This window comes from Salvelinus sp. IW2-2015, linkage group LG1, assembly GCF_002910315.2.
Source record: "Salvelinus sp. IW2-2015 linkage group LG1, ASM291031v2, whole genome shotgun sequence".
In the NCBI taxonomy this organism is placed as follows: domain Eukaryota; kingdom Metazoa; phylum Chordata; class Actinopteri; order Salmoniformes; family Salmonidae; genus Salvelinus; species Salvelinus sp. IW2-2015.
The window spans coordinates 50415048-50437037 of record NC_036838.1 but is presented as its reverse complement, the minus strand read 5'-3'; the positions used below and the strand labels follow the sequence as shown (position 1 = coordinate 50437037).

The 21990-nt window shown below is 41.5% G+C and overlaps 1 protein-coding gene across 2 annotated transcripts in view; it reads left to right on the top strand.

Moving 5' to 3' along the window:
- LOC111969407 (forkhead box protein P1-B) overlaps positions 1-21990 on the top strand; it is a 239615-nt gene that overhangs the window by 79148 nt on the left and 138477 nt on the right. For both annotated transcript variants that reach the window (XM_023995596.3, XM_023995605.3), the window contains exon 5: positions 16316-16382. The gene's annotated coding sequence lies outside the window, so the exon portion shown is untranslated. The remainder of the gene's footprint in view (positions 1-16315; positions 16383-21990) is intronic.

Below are 21990 nucleotides of genomic sequence, written 5' to 3'. Positions count from 1 at the left end.
TACTAATTGAGTGTATGTAAACTTCTGACCCACTGGGAATGTGATGAAAGAAATAAAAGCTGAAATAAATCCTTCTTTCTACTATTATTCTGACATTTCACATTATTAAAATAAAGTGGTGATCCTAACTGACCTAAGACAGGGAATTTTTACTCTGATTAAATGTCAGGAATTYTGAAAAACTGAGTTTAAATGTATTTGGCTAAGGTGTATGTAAACTTCCGACTTCAACTGTATGTATAAAAGTGGTATACCTGCAAGAATGTTGTGTGTAAAGGGCTGTTTGAAAGGGGTTCATACAAACATTGCCTTATATATATTTTTACAGGTAATATACAACATCTTCTCTCTGAAATGGATAGTAGATGCCAGGAGGAAGCTAATGAAGGCCAGACAGATCCTCTGGATGCAGGCCTTAAATGATCCCTCAGAATACGTTAGAGACTTGCAATGTTGTAGAATTTTTACAACGTTGCAGATTCTTTAGGTATATGTTTTGGTATGCTGATGATATGTTGTGATACTGAAGGTATCTTGAGGTTTGATGCGGCTGTTTGAAAGGGCAGACATGGTGTTCCGGCATATTATCAGGTGTTCAATCAGTAGTATTCTGTTGTGTGTTGTATTAAGCCACGATGTGTCGTGTCTAGTTTTGTGTGTTTGCAAAACAGGTTGATATTGAATGGAACAAATCAATGTTTTGTCATCTGATAATGTAAATGAGCCATCTAAATATTTCCCTTCTGTGGTATTTACATAACCAGTTTGGCCTTTAATACTTGTGGAAATTCAAACGTTTGTCTAATTTGCCAATTATTATTTGTTATTATAAAAAAGTGTTTTAGGATGAGAGGTAGGCTAAATGTCATTTTGCTGTCACAAACATTAATTACATAAATAGAAGATAACACAAAAATAAAAGAACGCTCTTTGACAGTTTTGTCTCAGACAAGTGTTTGATGAATATAACACAGACAATCCTTTGCATGTAAATTCATCCAAAACTTGCAATTACTAGGCACTTTTGAATATTGATTAGAGAAGACAAGGACACAGAAGTGAAGCACTTATGAATGTATGAAAGAGCTTCTGAAACAGTGCCATTAGTAACTACTTCTCAGCCTCTTTAGTGCTGCTCTTCCCACTAAATGCATGCTGATTTGACTGGTGATGAGAAACAATGTCATTTCATTATTGCTGATATTGCATGATGTGTACTTCATAGATGTATGGTGAAATAATCAATTAGCAATGGTCATCGCTGATGTATTTAAGCTTACAATGTAAGTCTTGCATGGAATATATTCTGGCACTTTCTTTGAAGGCACTTAAAGCACTTCATACTATTTATGTCTGTCCAAGAGAATGTGCATTGTTAAGCCAATAAACCCTTGATGGAGATTTGATTTAAAGCATTAAAGTATTTCTATAGACATTGGGGGAAAGAAATTGATTCTCAATATAAACTAATGGCAATTTTGAGGAGGTCTTAGGTTAAGTGAATACTTTCCATAATTTTTTCCCTTAAATTACATTTTTCCATGGCCATTATGAAATACACATTTTGAATGTTGTTTCAGCACTCCTTGCATGATTGAGAACATACACTTCAACACTATGTCACCCAAAGTAGTTGCTTACAATAAACTGACTCAAAGTGAGTATTTGACAGTGGTTGTACAGCCAGTGATGTGTCCCACCTCCTGACCTTCCAAACTGTGGACATGCATCCTTGGCCCAGACTCTGTCTGTCTGTAATGCTGCAGCGCTGTTTGTCAACACATAGAGAGGATGAGGCGCGTGGAGCGACGTGCTGCTCGCCTTGTGTCTGGCTCGCAGACATGAAGCTACGACACGATGTGACAAGCAACAGATGTGTCACACTGCCTGGAATCAACAAGCCATCCTGAGCTGAGCTGAGCATGCAGTCAGACACGGCTCCTGTGAACTGAACACTGCGCTGCTGGCAGTGGCAGGCAGGCAAGCGCTGCTCCTAGCTTTCTGTCTGAGCTGAGGGACGACAGGACAGGCCTGGTTACTGGGCCTCTCTCTGACGCTGCCTCCCAGTCACTCTGACATCTGAGGTCTGGACTGGAGCTCTGATCAGATAGACCGTACTGTATGCTCTCAAATGCCCTCACAGACACTGTGTGAGGCACGGTCACAGCCACAGTGAGATAACAGAGTGCTCTTTGTTGAGTGCAGAGTGATTTGATTGACTATAACATCATGAAATAGAGTACATGTTTTATTGTGTACTTGTTTACTACTTAGTACTGTAATATGGTCTTCCCCAGTTTATGGTTTTCAGGTTACTGTATGTATTTAGTAAATGGATGAGCTTCTATCAGAGACAGAGAAGAGTCTGGCTCTCTGAGAGGAAGAAACTTAAGCCACACTATAGACTCATCCTATCATCCTAGTGTATGCAAAACCATTTTGTCTGTTTGACTGGCTGTAAAACTGTAACAAATGTTGGTGATATGAGGGACAACCTTAATAATATCCTCTGCAGTTTAATCTTCTGATCTGTTCGGCCCTGTAAGAAAATTGTGTGGGCTTGTGTTAGTGAGGGTGAGCAACAGGAATAGTTTGTCTCAACAAGTGAACAGATGCAGGGTTACTAGAGTCACCCTGCATCTGTTTACCACAGGAAAGCCACATGATGCTGGAGCTCCGTGGCTGCATTTATACAGGCAGCCCAATTCTGATATGTGAAAGATCTGATGTGATTGGTAAATTCGTGGAAAAATATCAGAATTGGGCTGCCTGTGTAAACTCAGCCCATGTGTATAATTGAGCTATTTTCCTTGGCTCTGCTGTAACCTGTGTTAACTTATTGTTATGTCCTTCAGCCTCACTCACACACTGCTGCTAAACTTTCCGTCATAGCGTGGGGAGACATTTTTATGATCATAATCACGCCTAGCCAACACAGCTATGTAAATATAGTATTATCGGCAATTCCAATTTGGTTAAGTGGCATGAACGTGGGTAATACAGACAGTTCTATCTCTGCGATATAGGCTGCAGTTAGGAATCAGGGGTAACTTGCTTTTAGGTAATAGAGCTATGTTACAGGAATGTAATCATGTCAAATAATAAAAAGAACAACAACAATATTTCTGACTTTACAAAAACGGCATCGTTGTGAAGWATTCATCTGTTGATGTGCAACTCCAGTTCACGTATATGGAAATTGAAATGGAATATCTAGATCTGAATTGTGTTATTTCAATATTCAAATATTAATACAAAACAATTGAATGCTGCATGACTAACTATTTGCATACAGCTGTTTGGTGAACAGAGATACTTGCTAAAGAGAAACGGGAATTTAGTGAGTGGCACACAATCAAACCTTTTGTCTTCCTGTTGCAGGCAAACGGAAGTACAGTGTTGATGTGCATGTACTGTACTGACACAATACATGATGTACTTGTTTTTAATAGCAAAAATATGTACTGTAATTCAGCATTCTCTCGTGACATAATTCAATGCCTGAAATGCCAACTTTGGAAACCTTTCACATTGTTCCTATTTATCCAAGGGATCCAATATCCTGGAATGCCTGGCTAGTATGAACTCAARTCCACAGTGAGAGCCATGTTTTGGCCGGAGCATCATCATTACTCTTTGAGTTCCAGCATAATAGATGCTATTGTGTCCCAACTGTAGATGTTTGTTTGAATATACCACTCAGCCCTTCTCTCCTCCTCCTCCTCCTCTCCTCTGTTAGCGTGGGAATGAGCCTGTAGGTCAGGCATTGGGAAGACAGACGGAGTGGGASGGGTGGATGCAGAGGGGGGGAAGGACCCCTCCACTATTTGACAGGGTTAAACATTGTGAAAGATTGCCACTGCAAGCTGTGACATCTGTAGCAAGTATCAACGCAAACTGTAATTAAGTAGAATCAGCGATTTAAAATTCTATATGCTACGTAATAACAGGCAGTAATGAATAATTTAAGGGAAGGGGCTGCCGTCTGACATTTTTTCTCCTGTGTTTAAATTTAGCCTGTGTCATTGTCCGGCACTTTGATTAATTGGTTATCGCTCTTAACTATACATCTCCATGAAATATCTCTTTCCATCTGTCATTAAACTGCACATGGAAATTGGTTCTATATTTCCAATCAGGTACTGCAGACACGCATATAATTAGATTGAAAAAAAAAAAAAAATAGCCACCAGGATGTTAACCATAGTATACCGTTATGACTGCGACCATATATGGAGTACCATTTGGAGAGTTGCTATTCTTTTATCTGTTGCATTAGGTTTGTGCACATTGCTCACCCCAAAATGACATTGAATGATTCTGTATGATAATGGGATTGAGAGCTCATACTGTCACACATTTGTATGATCAGCCTAAATGTGGTTTTAAACAGGACTGAGGTGTGTGGAGCTCTGTGAAGGCGCTTTATTGCTGGTGCTAGACCTGAGAGCTGAGAGCTGAAAGAGGCCTGGTCTACACAGTGAAGAGTGACCAGTCAGCCAGAGATTGGCTAGCCTGTCAAATAAAGATTAGACCTTCATTTCTTCATCTAATCCCTGTAAATCTCTCACGGAAGAACTTTGGGAACAGAGAGCTGGTACCGGAGCACGGCTTTACAGCTTGTGTCTCTTCCTTTATCTCTACATGTTCACCTCAGTGAACAGAACAACCTGTTGTTTTCAATTGCTGTGGTCAATCCCTCCAGCAGACATGTTTGGATTACAGATTTCAAATAGCGGTTTAAATTGGGGCATTTTCTCCCAGGTACAGTAATTAGGCGATTTGATCATTTATTTTGTGGATAGTAGAGTGTTTTCAGGGTAAACTTCTTCTGTAGCAACACCACATAGTCATTAAGAAAAGCAAGTTAGACTGGACTTTGATAGCCTTTCACACTCTGTAAACTACCCAAAGGCTTTGTAGTAGTGTGAACCTTTCCAGTTAAATATCTCCACATTAAGCTATTGGATGTCTCTCTTTGGTTTCCTCTTCAACATTTTTGATCATTCTTTTTATTGAATTATTAATTTGTATGTGTTGAATTATTGAATGAAGTTAATATATGATCAAATTAATTTTAACATTCTCTAAAATATTAATGATCAATGTTAAAAACGATGAAGTTAGAGACCTATTAACATAATCATAAACAGACACAGAAGAGTTTTTCAAGTTTGTCAAAGTCAAGTTTGCAGGGGGGACTGACTGACCTCATGGTGATTTCCCTAGATCTCCCTCTAGGGTCAGTTCATATAGAATAACTATGTTTAGTTGGCTGTCTATGTGCTTCCTGTCTGACCAGTGTCATGGGTGGGTGCAGCTCAGGGCCTTAGGTAATGAATGCCAGGTGGGGGGACTTAATGACTTGATGACCTTTCGTCTGCATGTGATCTGTCACATCTCAACTGTCTGCAGCGGACTCCAGATCAGTCAAGAGGGCAGGAGAGGAACATTACAGAGATACTTAGAGCCCTGTTTAGGGCCTGCTTTCAACTCTCTGATTGGCAGGTAGAGCCCCAACGAGATGCATTGTTCACTGTTCTTTTAACCCCTGCTAACCCCTGCTTGTCTGAGAGTCCAACCAGTTCAACTGAGAGTATTTGGTTGAACAGTGCTGTTTTTTTTATTTTTTAGATTTAACATTTTTTATAAAGTATTTGCAGTGAATATAGTTGAACCAATGGCTTCAGGAGAGTTTAATCTACTCTTTTGTCTGTTTTGATTTATCTGTTTCTTTCTTCTTTTTGATAACAAGTTTTCAGCAAAGATTCATTTTTTAAATTTCTTTAGTGTGTTCTTACAATTGCCCCATTGTATGAATAAAATATGGACATCAGAAAAAAATTACAATTTCTGTAACCATAGTGATAAGCACCTTAAAATGTGTTTACATTAATGATGTTTTAAATGTTAATGTCAGTTGAGAGCATAAGAAAGATGACATGATAGACTCACTATTCAAAATCTGATAGCCAGGGAGAAGTAAATTATTTCCAATATTTGATATTTAAATTATTTTCAAATGAACCGAGACATGAGCAGAGCAAAGGCGAGTAGTTTCCTCTGGTGATACTCGGGGTGTCTGTGTTTCCTTGCTGTGTCTCCGGCTCATTAATGTTCTGAGCATGTGAGAGAACCAGCAGAACTGTACTCCATAACCCATGGCACTGTGCTGTGTGCTGTGTGCTGTGTTTGTGTGAGACCTCAGGCCCCYTGCATACATGCACACACAGACATCCCCCAGCCGTTTAAAGTCCACCGGCTCATTCAGAAAGGGATGGCCGCCGAGCTGTCCTGATTAAAATGACAATAGTCTAATTAACTCGACCTCGGTGTCAGTGCACAAAACGGATGCTTGCCCTCCACTTTCTGTCTAAAAAAACCTTTGTCTTCACTCCGTCCCAAAAAAGAAGATGTTTTTCAGGCAAACGCCTCAACCCCTTCGATGAGATTTGCTAATGGCAATAATTTTTTATAACCTAATTAAATCTAGGCAAAGTTTCTATATTTTTTCCTTCTGTGAAATCCTTGAGGTATCCTCCATTTTGGGGATAGTATTACAAGCATCTTCAAGCACTATTAAGTCATTTAAAATATTATATATGATTATAAACCGGTCTGTTTGTGCTCAACCTGATTTTATTTCAAACATGGATAATTACATTCACTCTCCAGTGATCTCCCTCTCTGAAGAGACAGAAGACAGTAGGCTCACCCCCCCGGCTCATCCCCCCCGGGCCCCTCGTCCTCTGCCCCCTAACTTCTAGCTCTATGAACAGACAGACCAGATAAAGACAGGCCAGAGATAGAGTATTGAACCAAGTGAACCCATTTTACAGCAAAGTTGAACATTTTAACCAGATAACAATTTTGTCTTTCATGCTCCACAACAGAGATATTTGAAAGGGGGATTTTGCTCTTGCAATACGATCGGTTGCCATTATTTGATACTCTCAGCTAAAGGAAGCGGGAGTAGAAAAAAAAACATGACAAAAAACTTGAGTGACCGAACTGGAAACGGCTTTCTGTTCTATTATCCTTTTGCTGGTGATTAAGGTCTATAGGGAGATAATTACGCTTTAGTCTTAAGTTAATGAAACAAAAACCTCTCTTCTTCTAAAAGGAAGGTCAGATCATTTGTGCTACTATCTGCAGACATGTCCCACCCTTGACGAGCCACATTGAGAATTGGTTTTGTTTTAAGGTTGGAGTCCCCCCACCCCCTTCCCCTCGCCTGTCAGTCTAGGACTGATATGAGGGATTTCTCGCTGAAGCCAGAAACAATGAGGTCTCTCTCTCGCTCACCAATGCTGGTGTCTGGTAGAATCTGACCACTATAGGTGCATGCAGGTAAAGGGGAAAACAACATCAAATGAAAACATCACAATGTCTTCTGGGATGTGTGCTGAATGGACACTGTAACACAGGGCAAAATATACAAGGGCAAATACCTCACCACCTGGTCCCTAATGCCCATCTAACAAGGTCTACCAGAAAGTAGCCAAAAATGACCTATGTTGTCACAGCAAAATAATCCTGCAGCAATAGGATTTGAACGTTTAGTCCACAATGTTCCCTGATGAAAAGTGCCATACTGTTAATATAACTGTGTGTTAGTGTGGATTTTCAGTGAATTTATGTAAATCACGAAGCTCATCTGCATTTCCTGCGGTGCAGTAAAATTATTTCTCAGCAACAAAATATTGATCAAATTAAGATTTTACATCTGTATGCGTTAAATATAAATAAAATGCACAGGTTTGAATTTACTTCGGAAGAAACACAGGTGCCACATGTATAATTTCACTTCTAACAGCCCAAGGAGACATCTCTTTTGAAATGAATGGAAGTGAAGTGTGGACTAGCCACTGTTTGGTATGTCTGAGCCGTGTAGCACAAGTGGCGACCACAGAGCACATATTTAACTGTCCTTGTAGAAGTTCACATCTGGTGTGTGGAGCTGAGCTGGGCGACTCGACGGCAGGGCAGTCCCTCCCCCGACACCACTCTCACGTTTCATCATCTGTTCTCCAGCGCCGGGGTGCTCCAGCATAAGTTGGCCGCTCTTGATCCATCTGTTGTTATTGTTTTCCACTGATAATTGGCTTGAACAATGGAATGCCTGTGTCCCCCTGCCTTTGAAACTCTATACCCTGTTTATTTTCCAGAGGTCTCATTTCTGCTCTCCGCGGCTCTCTCCTTCTCTCTCTCCTTCTCTCTGGCCCTCCTTCTCTCCCTGCCCCCCCCCCCTCTCCCCCTTACTCCCTCCCTAGCCTGCTGTCTGCACCCCTCTTCCTCCATTTCTACTTCTCCCCCTTCTAATTTAGAGAGGGGCACATGAAATGAAATCTTTGACTGGGCATCAGTATATCACTCAGCATCTAAAGCTGGGCTCGAGATTTTCTTTGGGCATCGTCTCCCGTTCTCTTTGGTTCACTTCAAGTTTTAGTCATGAAGCCTGGCAGATTCAGGCAGACACTCCAGGAGTCTTGCACCGTTATGAGTTTCTGAATTCATATCCCGAGAGTTGGGGATAGACAGACAGATAGTTAAAGGGAGGGAGAGAGAGAGAGATAGAGGGAAGGAGAGAGAGAGAGAGAGGGAGCAAGAATGAGAAAGGGTCTGTAGACTGTAAGAGCTGGACAATTGTGGCTGTTCTAAATCGTATCCGTTTTTTCCCTGGCTTTAGAGACTCAGCCTTTATTTTCTATTCATCCATTATGAGGTGTCCATAGTCCATAGAGTGCAGCAGGGAGCAGAGAGGGGGATGACTGAAGGCATGATAAGTAGTAGAAGTATGATACTTTTACTGGATATTGAAAGGAATATTCATACCCAAACATGACCTACTTTAATTAAATTTTTTCATTTTAATAACACTTTACCGTTTAAGGTGATGGATATATTCTTTAGAATGTCCTATAGGTGATATAGTATGTCACATTTGCTTACACAAGTTAAGCGAGTAGCTGAAATTGATATTTTAAAAGTTGAAGATGAGGTATTTGATATTTATGTATTAAAAACAACTGATAGAAACAAATTTAATTTTTAAAAGTCCTACAACAAAAGTAATGTGTTTGAAGTTGGTATGTGTCTTTACAAACTTTGAGCACTTTACTGAGGACAAACTAAGCAGKTTTTTGTTCTGGACTGGTTGTGTGACCGTTCTGGTGTTCGTTCATTTGTTCTGCTTGCTCTTGTCTAATTAAACGGGCAGAGGACAGGTATGGCTCTCAGCAGGCGCCTGCTCTGCTCTGCCTGGTCTGTGCCAGTCCTTCATTTGCTGAGTGTTTGTGTTTATGCAAAGGGACCTCTTCCTGCATATTTAATCTAGAGCAAGGCTCTGGCTTTTGTTGTGTTTAGACCACATACCTCCAGTTCCTCTGAACACTGCAGTCAGGGCTCTCTTCAGCTCTCTCACACTACAACTACTGCTTTTACTGCTACTAGCACTGACAGGCTTTTCTTCTGTTTGAGAAGTGGATTGTAGAAGTCTTGTTAAACCTTGGGGAATCTACATTCATGTTTCAGTAATGTAATGAAACTCAGGCTCACGGTTCATGGGTAAGTCAGTAAAGATTTTAATTGTACTTTTTCTCCTTCTCTTCCCTGGCCTTGTATGGGTTCATGTTGCATGTGTCTGTATTGTGGGTTTGTTCTGTAAGTGATGCAAAGAACTGTGCCGCAGGTAGAAAGATGCGTTCCTCTGAAGAGCTGAAGTTCTTCTGGAGGTCCAGGGTTTGGATTGAAGGCTTCTGACAGACTTAAGGGCTGCCTGACCAGCAGTCCTCTGGTGATCTCATAGAAGAGGCTTGCATCATGTGAACTAAACTAAACTGTGTGTGCGAGCGTGAGCTGCTCCTGTTCTCTAGTTCAGAACGGTGTGATAGCAAAGGAGTGAATGTGCTGCTGTGATGGGTGAGGGTATCAGTTCCTCTCTCCTTCTTTCCCTCCGTCTTTGTCCGGGGAAATGGAATCTGTGGGTTATTGATATTAATAGCACACAGGATCTGAGGTGGACGAATGGAGGAGCAGGACACAGAGACTTGGGAGAGTGGAAACGTGATATCACAGGAGAGAATTGACAGTCCTCCTGTTTGACAGGGTGGAAAGGAATTGGCCGTAAAAATAGCATTGCATAATCTGTCTGTCGGTTAGCCCCTTTGTGCTCTCCGTGTGTGTAGGGTTCTCTCCCTCCCTCCCTCCCTCCTCTCTATCTCTCTCTCTGCCTCCCTCTGTCCCAGCTAGTAGTTCTCAACTGTAGGAGAAACCAAATTAAGTTATTTTTCTGATGTTTACTTCATGGATCAGTTGATTAGAATCTGTGTATAGCCAGAGTGAAGTAATTTGGGTTTACATAGGAAGGGAATGCTCTATTCAAAGAGCTCTGTTAACATTTAAATAGTGTAAAGAAATGTGCTGCCTTGTTTGTTTAGGGTTAGGAGTGAAATTCCACTTCCTTGGTATTAAGGCGGAAAGCTCTCTCTGTGTACTTTGTTCTTAGCTCAGCAATACATGAGGGCAGGTCCAAAGAATCTCTGGGATCAGACAGGCTGACATTCAGCAGGCTGCACTGTTGCCTTTTCAGCTTACAGGCAAAAAAAACTCCAAATGCGAAGTTGGMTTTAATTGGTGGGTTTTGAGCCTGTTTGCGTGCTGTTTGAGTGCTGTTGTTTACAGACTATGTGGGTGTGCAATATAATGCCACCATGAAAGAGAAAATACACTTGATATTTTGAAGCGGTTTTTATGAGACGTAGTTATGTTTTCATTGAATCAGTCTGCCTTAATAAAGCTTGAAAGAAATGAAGGAAAAAATACTGTTCAGTCAGTCCTTTAGTGAATCACATATAAACAGCTGCATTTGTTTGAAAATGAGTCATGCCTTAGATTTTCCTGTGTTTCAGAGCACGGACAGTGACTTGGGAAATCTTCGACACACACCCTAAAAACAAACACTAATGTCCTGAATATAGATATCACTGACTGCCTATCCTGTTGGACTCCCTCTTATTATTATTATTATTAATACATTCTTTATATTGATCCACAAGACCACCACCCATTTCCGGCAGGAATGTTCAAACAAGACCACCACCCATTTCCAGGAGGAATGTTCAAACAAGCAAGACCAGCACCCATTTCCAGGAGGAATGTTCAAACAAGCAAGACAATCACACCCATTTCCAGGAGGAATGTTCAAACAAGCAAGACCTCCACTAATTTCCGGGAGGAATGTTCAAACAAGACACCACCCATTTCCAGGAGGAATGTTCAAACAAGCAAGACCACACCCATTTCCAGGAGGAATGTTCAAACAAGAACACCCATTTCCAGGAGGAATGTTCAAACAAGCAAGACCACACCATTTCCAGGAGGAATGTTCAACAAGACCACCACCCATTTACCAGAGGAATGTTCAAACAAGACTACCACCCATTTACAGGAGGAATGTTCAAACAAGACCACCACCCATTTACAGGAGGAATTTTCAAACAAACCAATGCTATTTTTTGTTTTCACATACAACAACGAGTTAGCCTATAGGGACAAGGTCAGAGACCTGGTCGGGTGGTGCCAGAATAACAACCTATCCCTCAACATAATCAAGATAAAGGAGATGATTGTGGACTACAGGAAAAGGAGGAAGGAGCACGCTCCCATTTTCATCGACGGGGCTGTAGTGGAGCAGATTGAGAGCTTCAAGTTCCTTGGTGTCCACATCAACGACAAACTAGAATGGTTCAAACACACCAAGACAGTTGTGAAGAGGGCATGACAAAACCTATTATACCTCAGGAGACTGAAAAGATGTGGCATGGGTCCTCAGATCCTCAAAAGGTTCTACAGCTGCAACATCAAGAGCATCCTGACTGGTTGCATCACTGCCTAGTACGACAATTGCTCGGCCTCCGACCGCAAAACACTACAGAGGGTAGTGCGTATGGCCCAGTACATCACTAGGGCTAAGCTGCCTGCCATCSAGGACCTCTACACCAGGCGGTGTCAGAGGAAGGCCCTAGAAATTGTCAAAGACCCCAGCCACCCCAGTCATAGACTGTTCTCTCTACTACCGCATGGCAAGTGGTACCAGAGTGCCATGTCTAGGACAAAAGGCTTCTCAACAGCTTTTAACCCCAAGCCATAAGACTCCTGAATTACTATTTGCATTGTGTTCCCCCCCCCCGCCAACCCCTCTTTTTTGCTGCTGCTACTCTCTGTTTATCATCTATCCATAGTTACTTTAACTATACTTACATATACAATTAGCCCGACTAACCAGTGCCCCCACACATTGACTCTGTACCGGTACCACCTGTATATAGCCTCTCTACTGATATTTTCATTGTCATTTTACTGTTTTTTTTACAGTTTTTTTTWKRTWWRRWWRSMTTWKCRWAWWKCRWWTTTTTTWKRTWAAAAWTMSKKRMMTMGMTWYGMKWWSWKAGTAAACATTTCACTGTGAGGTCTACACCTGTTGTATTCGGCGCACGTGACAAATACACTTTGATTTGATTTGCTGTCTAGTTCATGGTATGATAAATAAACAGATCCGTGTAGAATGATGCAGCTAGCGTCACTAAGTGATCGAAACATGCTGATAGGCTTAAAGACAGTGAGTGAGGAAACTGTTCTATTGACAGACAGCCATCGAGTTGGGCATTAATTCATATGGTAATGACGTGTGAAAGTTCATTAACGACCTACCACAGAAGTAGCCACAGATATCGTTTTAAGCATGCTCAGAGTAATTAATGGAATAACTTTACTTTGTGGTAAATATTCATGAACTCTTCTTTTCTGTCAGAATGGTGTGAAGAGAGTGGAGAGTCTAGTCTGTCCATTAGAAGGGCTGAAGAGCCATCCGGAGTGGATGTTGGGCCTTCTTTTGGGATTGTGTGCGTTTCAGTGGAGGGGTATTCATTCCTTTTTTGAACATGCGATCCTACAACCTCTAAAATAGTCCCAACCAAGAATAAAAAAACACAATACTGATGAATGTTTTGCATTTGTCATGAAATACAGTGCATTTATTTTTATACCAAAGATGCAACAATAATACATTGTATTTATTATTATACCAAAGAGGCAACAATAATATAGTGTATTTATTATTACATCACAGAGACAACAATAATACAGTATATTTATTATTACATCACAGAGACAACAATTATGTTCATGTAGATGATGATGATGATAATTCTGATTTGTTGGTACAGCACAACATACAATGTAGGAACATATGCTTTTGAATCAACTCAGTCTTTCTGTGTCTGTATCTCTCTGTGTCTTTCCAGCAGATATGATAGGGCTAATACTGTAACTCCCTTGATGAACACTTTTGTTGTTCAACTGTTTTACCTCCTCACACAAAATACCTAGCTATCTTTTCAACACTTTGGCAGCAAGCATTGTAAGATGCTCCTCGACTCTCTTTTGTCTCAGGAAGTTGTTGCGTTTTGATTCATGTTCTCACTGAGCGTGCACATAAAACACCTGGGTGGGTAATCATCTCAACCAGGAGTTATTCTGTTCCCTCAAATCTCAATGTGGGAGTGTGTGATGGGCTCTACAAACCCGACTGGGCAGAGCAGCATGCTGTTGTTTATCCACACCGTGAGCTCACTGCACCCCCACCGCTCCAAACACTACTATTACTGCCACGTGCAGTTTTAAATTGACACAATTATCTATTTAGGTATTACAAGATGTGCATTGTATTGCACAGAGGGATAAAAAAGCACCATCACAGCTGCTATCATAGTTTTGTTGTTTCTTTTTTCCCTCCAATACACATTTTCCGTCATTAAAGTGATGGAACATTTATCTAAATGGATGTTATGCGTTGGGTAAACTCATTTAGTTCCCTGGGCCTTTTCAGGTGATAGGGATTAATGATGTTTAATAGTTTGAAACTGAGAATATCTGTCATTAGTCACCACTCGCTTATGATTTACCATGTCATTGATGATATGTTAATTGAAGTCTAATGAATCAGAATAATACGAGAGTGGTGTGGGAACAGTCCATTTTGTATGATTTTCGACCCTCGTCGAGTTCAAAGTGAGTTTAATGTTGACTAGTGTTTTCAACAAGGGCATTTACCAGATAATGAATGCTGTAACTGGGCAAGGTTCAGGCTCATGTGTTTTATCTAGGCACAGTCTGCTTTAGATAAACACTTTGGAGCTCCACAAATGCCTGGCCACAGCTTTGACTGCCAAATGTAAACTGTACAAAAGAACAGTGTGAGAGAGTTGGTATTTTTTCATATTTGGATATGCTTTAATGCTTTTATTCAAATGCTTCTGAGATATTGCCCCATAGTCACTTTTCCGTTTACCATAAAAGATTTGATGTATTTTTTTGGGGGGGTTGAGTGCTCAGTTTACAGTGCACACAGTGCATGCTGAACAGCTAGTGTGCTCCTGAGTCTAGAAAGACAGGTTTGCTCTTCCACCAGGTGGAGTCATCTTTTACATTTTTCTGATAGCGGCATCTGGCGCAAGGAATTAAAAAAATAAACTTTCATTTTCATTTAACAACTTCATTGTTAAGTCTTATCGTCCTCAACGGCTACAGTATAGTGAACGATTGTGCTGATCAACCAGATGGAAATGAGGAGATGCGGTAGACAATAAGGCTAGGGTAGCTATCTACATGCACTAGTATACAGTGCACTCGGTAAGTATTCAGACCACTTGACTTTTCCACATTTTGTTATGTTACAGCCTTATTCTAAAATTGATTTAATTGTTTTTTCTCCCTCATCAATCTACACACAATACCCCATATTGACAAAGCAAAAACTGGCTTTTAGTAATTTAGCAAATGTATTAAAAATAAAAACCGGAAATATCACATAAGTATTCAGACCCTTTACTCAGTACTTTGTTGAATCACCTTTGGCAGCGATTATAGACTCGAGTCTTCTTGGGTATGACGCTATAAGCTTGGCACACCTGTATTTGGGGCGTTTCTCCCATTCTTCTCTGCAGATCTTCTCAAGCTCTGTCAGGTTGAATGGGGAGTGTTGCTGCACAGCTTTATTCAGGTCTCTCCAGAGATGTTCGATCAGGTCCGGGCTCAGGCTGGGCCACTCAAGGACATTCAGAGACTTGTCCCGAAGCCACTCCTGCGTTGTCTTGGCTGTGTGCTTTGGGTCGTTGTCCTGTTGGAAGGTGAACCTTTGCCCCAGTCTGAGGTCCTGAGCACTCTGGAGGTTTTCATCACGGATCTCTCTGTACTTTGCTCCATTCATCTTTCCCTCGATCTTGACTCGTCTCTCAGTCCCTGCCGCTGAAAATCTTCCCCACAGCATGATGCTGCCACCACCGTGRTTCACCGTAGGGATGGTGCCAGGTTTCCTCCAAACGCMAGGCTGTCATGTGCCTTTTACTGAGGAGTGTCTTCCGTCTACCCATTCTACCATAATGGACTGATTTGTGGAGTGCTGCAGAGATGGTTGTCCTTCTGGAAGATCCTCCCATCTCCAAATAGGAACTCTGGAGCTTTGTCAGAGTGACCATCGAGTTCTTGGTCACCTCCCTGACCAAGGCCCTTCTCCCCCGATTGCTCAGTTTGGCTGGGCGGCAAGCTCTAGGAAGAGTCTTGGTGGTTCCAAACTTCTTCCATTTAAGAATGATGGAGGCCACTGTGTTCTTGGGGACCTTCAATGCTGCAGAAATGTGTTGGTACCCTTCCCCAGATCMGTGCCTCGACACAATCTTGTCTCGGAGCTCTACGGACAATTCCTTAGACCTCATAGCTTGGTTTTTGCTCTGACATGCACTGTCAGCTGTGGGACCTTATATAGACAGGTGTGCCTTTCTAAATCATGTCGAATCAATTGAATTTACCACAGGTGGACAATGAATTAGTGTATTTTAGAATAAGACTGTAACGTAATACAATTTAGAAAAAGTCAAGGGGTCTGAAGTCTTTCCAAAGGCACTGTATGTCAGTGCTTGATAATCAGTCAAAAGAAAGATTGCTGACACCATTTAAAGGAAAGACAAACAAAAACATCAGGAAAGAAATACAAAAATCGACTACTTCTTAATAATTACCTAGGAAGAAGTGTGTTACCCATTCCTGGAAAAAGTGTGTTACCCATACCCATTATTTGTGTAATTGTGATCAATCCTGTTGAGCGGGCTCATACTGCAAGCAGTATTATTAATAAACATAGATTTTGTCTGTTTGTCTTTCAGCGATTCTGTTTTGGTGATTGCTGATGGCAAAAGCTGTAGTTAGTTGCAGTGATTATTCAATAACAACCTCTAATTCCCATGTCCTCTGTCTGCAGGGCAAGGAGGCTGAAGTCACTACGCTGGAACTGAAGATTGCTTTAAACGAGCAAGTCATTGTAGAAGGTAAACACACGATTATTCATTAGACTTCAATCTCAGTGTGAGGGTGAATGTTGTATCGGATTGGCTTAATAAATAACCTGATGCAGTCTGGTTGCCTTGGTTGTATGTTTGTTGAAACAAAAACCTTGCTCTGAAGGTTCACTATCAAACACCTGAAAATGTACACGCAGACTGTAAGTGTTGAAATATCTCATGATCATGCTACTGTGTGATGAATCTATGTATGATTTATTGTAGTTGATGTTATACAGCACAGTTTGTTCTATAGCAGAAGAGGTCTGTAGTGTGTAGTGGACTTCTGCCTGTAGAGAGATCATATGTTAGTGTGCAAGTACAGGTAGGTACATGTAGTAGTTAAGGTTTATGGACTCCCCGAGGGGCATTTTACCTAGAAGGGTTATTGGAATGGATTTTCTCTTCTCCCCCTCATTTCCCCTCAACACTGTGCCTCTGTCATGATATAGGGTCAAAGTTCCTCTTAAGAAACAGTAGATTAATACATGGTTACATATCTACTGGTTATTTAGCTGTTGGAATCTCCATCTCTTGGTGGATCAGTGTGGTTCTTTTTGTGTGTTTGTGTATGTATGTGTGTGTGTGTGTGCTCCTCACACCCCTCTCCGTATCTAAATGTGCTGGGGCCCCAGGAAGTAAGCAGGCAGGCTTGAGTGATCCAGTGGGGAGAGGTGGGAGTGTTAACACGTCAGGAGCTCTAGGCTTCAGAGGAGCAGTGTGTCTGTGTTCTGTCTCTCACAGCCCTGTAGACAGTGATGGGCTTTAACATCCCAGCCCCTCAGCTCACAGCTAACGGCAGGGGCACAAACCCCTGCAGGTTTACTCCCATAGACTCTTAGGGAGATGCCAAACTACCTCGATAATATTATGTTGTCACTAACCACTATAGGCCAACACTACATAGAATTTAGTGGTCTTAATTGTCCTTCAGGGTGTGAGTGACGAAGTTAAAACTTCTTTGTGATACGGGGCAGCATTTTCACTTTTGGATGAATAGCGTGCCCAGAGTGAACTGCCTCCTACTCTGTCCCAGATGCTAATATATGCATATTATTATTACTATTGGATAGAAAATACCCTGAAGCTTCTAAAACTGTTTGAATGATGTCTGTGAGTATAACAGAACTCATATGGCAGGCAAACACCTGAGAAAAAAATCCAAACAGGAAGTGAGAATTCTGAGGCTGTTCGATTTTCAACTCATCGCCTATTCAAATCCCAGTAAGATATGGATCTGTTTGCACTTCCTACGCCTTCCACTAGATGTCAACAGTCTGTAGAACGTTGAATGAAGCCTCTACTGTGATGTGGGGTCGGATGAGACGGGAATGAGTCAATGGTCTGGCAGAGTGCCAGTTCTTGGTCAAGCGCATTCCAAATGATATCGCCTTGCGTTCCATTACTTTTGTAGACACAAAGGAATTCTCCGGTTGGAACTTTATTTAATATTTATGATAACAACATCCTGAAGATTGATTCTCTACTTAGTTTGACAAGTTTATTCGACCTGTAATATAACTTTTTGAAGTTTTCGTCCGACGTTCGCCTGGATCTGCGCCAGCGTTTGGACATGTGTACTAAACATTCTAGCAAAAGTAGCTACTTGGACATAAGTAATGGACATTATCGCCATCTCAGATTATTGCATGGTGTGCTTTTTCCGTAAAGTTTTTTTGAAATCTGACACAGCGGTTGCATTAAGAACAAGTGTAGCTTTAATTCTATGTAAAACATGTATCTTTCATCAAAGTTTATGATGAGTATCTCTGTTATTTGACGTGGCTCTCTGCAATTTCTCCGGATATTTTGGAGGCATTTCTGAACATGGCGCCAATGTAAACCGAGATTTGTGGATATAAATATGCACATCATCGAACAAAACATACATGTATTGTGTAACATGATGTCCTATGAGTGTCATCTGATGAAGTGATGGCTGTGTTTTTCTGTGGCTATGTACTGACCTAACATAATCGTTTGGTGTGCTTTTGCCGAAAAGCCTATTTGAAATCAGACATGTTGGCTGGATTCACAACACGTGTAGCTTTAATTTGGTATCTTTCATGTGTGATTTAATGAAAGTTTGATTTTTATAGTATTTTATTTGAATTTGGCGCGCTGCATTTTCTCTGGCTTTTGGCCAAGTGAGACAGTAGCGTCCCGCCTAAACTCAGAGTTTTGGATATAAATATGAACTTTACCAAACAAAACATACATGTATTGTGTAACATGAAGTCCGATGAGTGTCATTCTGATGAAGATCATCAAAGGTTAGTGATTAATTTTAACTCTATTTCTGCTTTTTGTGACTCCTATCTTTGGCTGGGGAAATGGCTGTGTTTTTCTGTGGCTATGTACTGACCTAACATAATCMTTTGGTGTGTTTTCGCCGTAAATCCTTTTTGAAATCAGACATGTTGGCTGGATGCACAACATGTGTAGCTTTAATTTGGTGTCTTTCATGTGTGATTTCATGAAAGATAGATTTTTATAGTAATATATTTGAATTTGGCGCGCTGCATTTTTTCTGGCTTTTGGCCAAGTGGGACGTTAGCGTCCCACATATCCCAGAGAAGTTAAGAAAATTAGCTTGAAGGCTTTTTGTATTTGTGGAAATTGAGAGATAACAGAATAGGTTCATCAATGGTTGGAAATGTTCCTGTGTTAAGTTCAGAGGGGATTCATATGTCATAAGTCTTTAATTTGTGTGGGTTGAAGTATTTGAGAAAGATTGTGCGCTTCTCACTATCAGAGCAGGAAGTGTGTTGTGTTTCTCCTGCCTGTTCTATCATCCCAGCGTGCTAAACAGCCATATACTCGTCTCTGTTTGAATTCAGCCAATCACTTCTCCATTTGGAAAAAAAAGGCAACTGTGGGCCGAAGGGTAAAAAATGTAACTGAGTGCATTCTCTGTGTAGTCTTCTGAAGCAGGTCCTCTCCAGGCCCACAGCACAGCTGTTTTCTCCAGATGTAAGATCAGGACTGATCTTACAATCACAATCAAATTATTGTGTAACTAATGTTAATGTGCCAAAATCAGCCTAATTATTTACACAACTTTCCAATGCGATTTTTATTGCTTTGCTAATGCAGAAATCCCTGTGGCAGTTTATAGGATTACCATGCTTCAGTCTCTAAAGGCATTTTGAAGTGCAATGGAGTTGAAAACTGAAGAAACGCTCTTGTTATTTTGAGAAACGGTATGCATTGTGTGATTGTACAGTTGTGTATGTGTTTGTTAGTGCTCATGTATGTATGTTTGCACATGCTGATATTTTCTTTATTTGTTAAGGGATTATGAATTAAAGCAGCCTGACAAAGGGTTGGATTTCAGTAAGGATGGCTCTTGGCCAGATAGTTCAATTATCATCGTGCTGAATGATGCTACAGCTGTAGGATATTAATTTGATCACTCTTTTGTTGCTGAAAATTTTCAGGAAATGCAGATGAGCTTTGTGATTTACATAAATTCACTGAAAACCCACACTAACACACAGTTATACATTTTTAACAGTATTGCACTTTTCATGTAGCCTACTTTTGGCCAGCTAGTAGCCTAACCACCGAACAAGCAACATTATGGATTAAACATTAAAATCCTGTTGCTGCAGGTTTATTTTACTGTGACAATATAGGTCAGATTAAGATCCTACATCTGTAGGTTCAAATCATGCACCATACAGGTCTTAGTTTCTCTTCCAATTTACTCATATGTTGGTGATGCTTAAGTTAACAGGCGAAGGCCTATTCCAGGAAGAAGTTCTCCCTCAGAACATCAGTGTGTGTTTCTATTTAGATTAATTTTAAATGCACTTGTCTCCGTTTGAACTTCATTTGAATTTCATATTCAAACAGAATGAAGAACATATCATGCCAACGGTTGCTTGCTCGTATTACTCGCTACGCTGCTGTTATTTTGAGTGCCTTTGAAGATCACAGTCAAGTTACTTTGCTAATCTACAGCTTTTTATAGGAGTATTAAGGATAAAAAGTGAATTCATGAGTCCGGCTGTCACGTATACTCCCTCTCCGGCCTCTAGGTCATCAGGCTGCTGATTATCCCGCACACCTGTCACCATCGTCAAGCGCACCAGCGCCTCATGACACTCACCTGGACTCTTCCCTATATCTTCCCTATATTTTCCCTATATCTGTCACTCCCTTTGGTTCTTTCCTCAGATGTTATTGACTCTGTTTCATGTCAGTGCATTGTTTGTGTTTCGTGGTTATTGTTTTGTTTTGTTTATTTATTAAAACACTCACTCCCTGTACTTGCTTCCCGACTCTCAGCGCACTCGTTACAGAATAACACCTCACCTAAGGGACGCATCAGGGAGTGTTTTTTAAAAATATATATATTTTTGTGTCAGTGTAAATGACGTCGGGTTCGGGAGCCACTACAGGCTCTCATGCCTCAGCCAGATCGCCAGGCTCCCCTGCCAAATCGCCAGGCTCCCCTGCCTCCGCCGGCTCGTCAGMCTCCCCTGCCTCCGCCGGCTCGTCAGGCTCTCATGCCTCAGCCGGATCACCAGTCTCCCCTGCCTCCGCCGGCTTGTCGGGCTTTCATGCCTCCGCCGGCTTGTCAGGCTTTCATGCCTCTGCCGGATCGCCAGGCTCCCCTGCTTCCACCGGCTGGTCAGGCTCTCATGCCTCCGCCGGATCGCCAGGCTCCCCTGCTTCCACCGGTTGGTCAGGCTCTTATGCCTCGGCCGGATCGCCAGGCTCCCCTGCCTCAGTCGGTCTGTCAGGTTCCGGCGCCCCAGCCAGCTCGACAGGTTTCCGCGCTTCAGCAGGGGTGACCGGTCCTCTCCTGATCCCCGGGTTCGTCCCCTTTGTTGGCGTCATGCGGCCGGAGCCGCGCGTTGGGGAGTGGGTACTGTCACGTACTCCCTCTCTGGCCTCTAGGTCATCAGGCTGCTGATTATCCCGCACACCTGTCACCATCGTCAAGCGCACCAGCGCCTCATGACAACTTCCTGAACTCCATCACCTCCTTGATTATCTTCCCTATATCTGGTTCTTTCCTCAGGTGTTATTGACTCTGTTTCATGTTTGTGTTTCGTGGTTATTGTTTTGTTTATTTACTAAAACACTCACTCCCTGTACTTGCTTCCCGACTCTCAGCACACTCGTTACACCGGCCAAAGAAAGGTGGCATATAGATTTATGTTGGGAAGAAGAAAGCTCACATAATAGTTCTCTTGACTGCATTTATTGCTTACATTAAAAAGTCATTTCTTTATATCAGCATCAAGCTGAAAATTGCCATACGGGTATTAGGGTTGGTAAGCTTCTAATTCTGTGGCATTTACAGCTGGCTGTGTTTCCATGCATTTATAACACTTTGATTCTTGAAGAGTTTCTTTAATCGCTTTTGCCGAGCTCTGAACATAATAAACAACTTGCTGTTGCTAAAGTGCCACATGGGGGAGATTGCTAACAAGAAAGTTAAACGTTTATGCCACTAGCAGTTTTGTCACAGTGTTGTTCATGTTCTCTAACTACTGTAATCTACTCTCAGTGCTTGGCTGCAGTAGTTAAAAACAGTGACAGGCAAAATAGCTGCGAGGTGGCTTCTCTAGTCTAGCTGTAG